Here is a 5504-nt window from a genome sequence, read left to right on the forward strand (position 1 = left end):
CGCTTGCAGTATACTTTGGACGTGTAGGAGAAATACGTAGAATACTTTGTTATTTCATTCATTTTTTAGGGTTTATATATAAGCACACATGCCTTATTCTACAAGGAATTCTACAAGGAATATAATTATAAAGATACGGAAACTAAATACAAGAGATTACAACCAATTATAAAACCTAATCTTACCAAAAATAGGAATCCTAAAATATTTACAATTAAAACTCAAATCAACACTCCTCCTCAAGTTGGTGCATAGATATCATACATGCCCAACTTGATAATTGAGTCCTGAAAAAACTTTGCTAGATACTCCATGAGTAAGAACATCAGCCAGCTGCTCCTCTAAATTCACAAACGGTGTAGACACAATCTTCATTTCAAGATTTTCCTTGACAAAGTGTCTATCAACCTCCACATGTTTTGTTCGATAATGTTGTAGCGGATTATCTATTATCTCCCTTGCAGATTATTGTCATAATATAATTTCATCGCCTCATTTGGTTCAAAGCCAAGACATTTAAAAAATTTACGTAACCAAAAAAGTTCACATATTCTGTGTGCCATACCCCTATACTCAGCTCCAACAGATGACCTTGACACCACTTTCTACTTCTTACTACGCCATGTAACCAAATTACCTCCAACAAACGTAAAATACCCAGATGTAGACCATCTGTTAGTAACATTGTCAGCCTAATTTGAATATGTAAACCCATCAACCTTTAGATGTCCATGTGTTCTATAAAGTATTCTCTTACCATGCACAGGCTTCAAATATTCCAAAATTCACATTACAGCAGCCATGTGATCTTCACTAGGTGAGTACATAAACTGACTTACAACACTCATAACATATACAAAATAAGAGCGAGTATGAGATAAATAAATTAATCTCTCCACAAGTCTTTGGTTTCCACCCTTATCAATAGGAACCAGGTCTAGATAAATACCTAAATGATGTTTTTCTACCATAGGAGTATCCACAGGTTTATACCTTAATATACTAGTTTCATTCAATAAATCCAACACATACTTTCGCTGCGATAAGAATCATATCATCCATATAAATAATTAAAGCAGTTAATTTGCCAAGCCAACGCTTCAAAAACAAAGTGTGATCTAAATGACTATGGTGATACCCATATTTCTTCGTTGCTTGAGTAAACCTGTCAAACCAAGCACGGGGCAGTTGCTTAAGTCCATAAAGAGACTTACGCAATCTGCATTGCTGTATTACCACTTGCACCATAGCCTAGTGGAAAGACCATATACACTTCCTCTTCCAACTTCCTATGAAGGAATGCATTCTTCACATCAAACCGTTTACTAGGCCAATCCATATTTGCAGCTAAGGAAATCAAAGCACGTATCATATTCTTCTTTGCTACCAGAGAAAAGGTTTCTTGATAATCTACACCATACGTTTAAGTGTACCCCTTAGCCAATAACCTTACTTTGTAATTATCCATTGATCTATCAGCCTTGTACTTGATTGTAAGCACTCGACGACAACCAACATGTTTCTTCCCTTTTGGTAATTGCACTATCTTCCAGGTTTTATATTTCTGTAAAGTTGACATCTCTTCATCCATCGCTTATATCCACTTAGGGTCTTGTAAGGCTTCTTGTACCGGAGTTGGAATTTTAATTGATTCCATATGGTTTACCAAAGCCCTGTGTTTTGGTGAACAACGATCATATGATACATAATTAGTAATCAGATACTTGATCTTCCCTTCTGGAGAGAAAATATCAGGTGGCACACCATGATTTTGTCTTTCTGGCAATTTATAAGTACTCACACTAATATCAAGATTAGTTGTATTATCATTTAAAATACTTAACTCTTGGATATTCATAAGAGATGGAACAAGCACTGCAAGATCAGAGAGAGATGGTTCTACGGACATACTGGGAAATTCGGCAGATTCCTGCTGGAATGGGATGTACTATTTGGTGGGAGCTTGCGGAACTGGACTGTTTTCTTTGATTACAGCCCGTTGAACTAGGCTGCCGGGTTTGGTAGGAGCCTCCCAAACTTCTTGAACTGGGCTGCTTGATTCAGTAGGCTCCAATCGAACTGGGCGGATTTCCACAACTTATCTTTCTCCCCCATAAGTATATTCCAACCAAATTAGTTCACCAATATCAATAATCTCCCCTAGTAATCTGAATTGGATACAGATGAAGAATAAAAATATTTAGACTCCAAGAAAGTCTCATCCATAGTTACAAAAGTGCGTTAACTACCAGGATGATAACACTTCAATCCCTTATGATCCGGGAAAAAATCCAAGAAAGACACAGCGGAGTGCACAAAAATCAAGCTTATTGAGATGAGCTTTCTGAGTGTGAACATAGACCACATAACAAAAAATCATAGGTGACAAAGTATTAGTAAAAACCACTAGAACATGTTGAGTAAGCTCCTAAATTGGTGTTCCATAATTGAAGATCCAATACGGCATACGATTCACAACATAAACTGCATATACAATTGATTCAGAATAGAAGCGTTTGCGAGCAGATGCACCAATAAACAAAGCATAAGCTATCTCTAGGATATGACGATTCTTCTTTTCTGCCAGCCCATTTTGTTGTGGGTATGCGGACAAGTAGTTTCATGAACAATCCCATGATCTTGTAGAAACTTAGATAACTCAGAATTTATGATCAATCCCATTGTTAGAACACAAAACTTTAATATTAGAGGAATACTGAGTTTTAACCATCTGATGAAACAGACAAAACACATCACCACCCTCACTTTTATTTTTCAACGGATATACCTACGTCATATGGGTGAAATCATCCACGAAAGTAACAAACTACTTAATTCATGAAGTAGTACTAACAGGGGAAGGCACATATACATCAGAGTGAATGAACGCAAACGGAAAAGGCCTTTGATTCATACTTGAAGGGAATGAAGCACGATGACTTTTAGCTAAAATAGATACCTCGTACTTTAATTCTAAGTCTTCAATACCACTGAACAAATCAGGTATCATATATTTCAAATAACCAAACGACGCATGCCCAAATGACGATGCAACAACAATAACTTCTGTAGATTACTATTACGCGACGCAGGAACGAAATTAGCTCTTCTAGCAACCATGTCATCCACATAATATAGCCCCTATCTCTTAGTGTCACGCCCAATGATCCCATTTATCTTAATATCCTGTAGTAAGCAAAATAAATGATAAATTAATACAACACAATCCAACTGTTCAATGACTTGTGGTACAAACAATAAGTGATGGGACAATGATGGAACCAATAAACAATTATGCAAAGGAAGAGAAGGTGTAAGACACACTATTCTTGCTCCAACAACAGAATCAACAGTACCATTAACAATTGTCACAAACTTTCTGTGAGGATGTGTCATAGATTGAAATAAGGTTTTGTCATATGTCAGATGATCTATGACCCCGAATCCAAAATCCAACTTGTATTTGTCATGTGAGATATTTCAACAAGCCCGCAACGTGGGACCCAATTAGTGGGTTAAACGTGAGAGATCCACACATCGACAACCACGTGGAGCCAATGAGACTCACCCTACATGCAAGACCAAGGGACCCACCCATCACGTGGCCATTCAGGCCCACTCCCAGGCTCTGATACCATGTAGAAATATTAGAGAGACAGGTCAAATGTCCACTTCCAACAACATCGATATTGTGCCTAACTTGGTAATTATCACATGCACAATGTGTCAGGCTTGGAGTTTTATCACAAAAAAAGGTCTCAATAGTAATTGAAGTAGGATCAAGATATTTAAATTCTTATTTTTTCAGATATACAATCAATGTGAGATATTTCAACAAATACCCCTACACAGTACTATAATTGCTTAAGCACAACAATTGCACACGACAAAAAAAATTGTTGTTTGACACAACAGCACGGCAAGTCCCAAAAGTACCAATTGCCACACACGGCATAGAAAGCAGAAAACCAGTACAGACAGCACCTCACGGTATACAAGCAGCAAAGCACGAACAAGGATTGTCTGCCTTCCTTGTTCCCGTACCCTCCTGTTTTGTATGGTCACGGTTAAGCCACGTCAACATTTTATATTGTTTTTTTATAGAGATAATAAAACAAAATGAATAGTAATATAAAATGTTGACGTGACTTAACCGTGACCACACAAACAGGAAGGTATGGGAGGGCACGGAAATAAGGAGGGCAGACAATCCTTGTCCGCAAAACACATGCTGCAATCAGTACAGCACCACCAAAACAATATATTGCAATTAGTTCAGCAATTATGTGGGTATAATGTATCAATTCACGAGCTGCAACCGCAGCAAATCCTTTTTTCTTTTTTGTTTTGGTTAACAGGATTACACGTACGCCTGCAATCTTGTAGGAAGCAGCATGAACTCCTTTTTTTTTAGTAATGATAAAGAAACTAAATTTATAAACTAATTTTTGTAAACTAAATGAAATAGAAGTTGATGATTATATTATTACTTAAACGTTGATAAACGTGCTCATTTCCTATTGATGACACATCGTGCGGTCAGAGACTATTTTAAATATTTTTATTTAAAATTAAACACAAACAGTACTCGAAAAAAACTGACCGCATGATGTACGATGAACGAACACGATTCACGAATCCTCAAAATCCTAACCAAAAGGATCTGAAGAGGATCATGTTGGTTTGCGCATAGCTACCACACTTGGTACCTAGAACGGTGCAGCAACAAGCTGCAGCGAAGCACTACACGGAGAAATTTTTCTGAGTGCCTAGAACATGAAGTGACGTGGAGTTCCTAGCGAATAGAACCATAACACCTAGCTATTTCAGTTTTTAATGTAAAAAAAAATATTCCCACATTGTTGTTTAAGTGAAGTTTTGTTAAATAACCAGAATTTTTGGTCAACTGGATTCCGAATTTACCGCTATCTAATTCCAAATTTATCCCTTCCACGCAAAACATCCACAACACCAGTGACTACCCACCTTTATCGCCACCCTGTGACTCTACCGAGGACGTCCCATCCATTGTCTCTTCCTCATTTTCCTTCTCCTCTTCCCTCTTTTCTCTCCCATTCTTATGTTAACATGTAACCCGAGAGTAGTAGGCCGCACCCTCAGATCTACTATCGCCGGCCTCCGAATTAAAGGCTTGTGAGGTCAGCTGAATCCTGATCAGTTAATCATGTTTAAGGGCTTGTAGATCAATCATTGTGTTTCTTATTTTATTTTGATTTTGGTAATATTTAATTGATCTACAAAATGATTAAGCATGATTAAAATTGTAAAGATCAGATGGATGGTTTCTTCCCTTCCCATATCCCCTCAAAGCCCATAGGTTGGGCGCTAACGCTTTACTAATATAATAGTAAGGCTCTTCTGCTGAGCGAAGCTGCGCCCTTCTCGAGCCTACTTAAATAGCTTACGCTTACCAAGCCTAGTCTACTAAAATAGGGCTACAACAAGCTTTCCCCCTTTGTTTGTTGTGGGTCGCGCCTCACCGC

At 37.7% G+C, this 5504-nt stretch overlaps 1 long non-coding RNA gene across 3 annotated transcripts; it reads right to left on the reverse strand.

Annotated features, from left to right (window-relative positions):
* Positions 1–207: 207 nt before the first annotated feature.
* LOC126622035 (uncharacterized) lies at positions 208–4844 on the reverse strand. Of its 3 annotated transcripts, none has more exons than XR_007623270.1 (3): positions 4604–4844; positions 2960–3186; positions 208–2168 (listed from the first exon to the last, which is right to left on the reverse strand). It is a non-coding gene; the product is annotated as an uncharacterized LOC126622035 (long non-coding RNA). The 3 variants fall into 3 exon arrangements; XR_007623269.1 differs by having other exon boundaries at positions 208–1673; positions 1912–3186; XR_007623268.1 differs by having other exon boundaries at positions 208–1673; positions 1845–3186.
* Positions 4845–5504: the final 660 nt, after the last annotated feature.

This window comes from Malus sylvestris, chromosome 5 (genome assembly GCF_916048215.2).
Source record: "Malus sylvestris chromosome 5, drMalSylv7.2, whole genome shotgun sequence".
Classification (NCBI taxonomy): domain Eukaryota; kingdom Viridiplantae; phylum Streptophyta; class Magnoliopsida; order Rosales; family Rosaceae; genus Malus; species Malus sylvestris.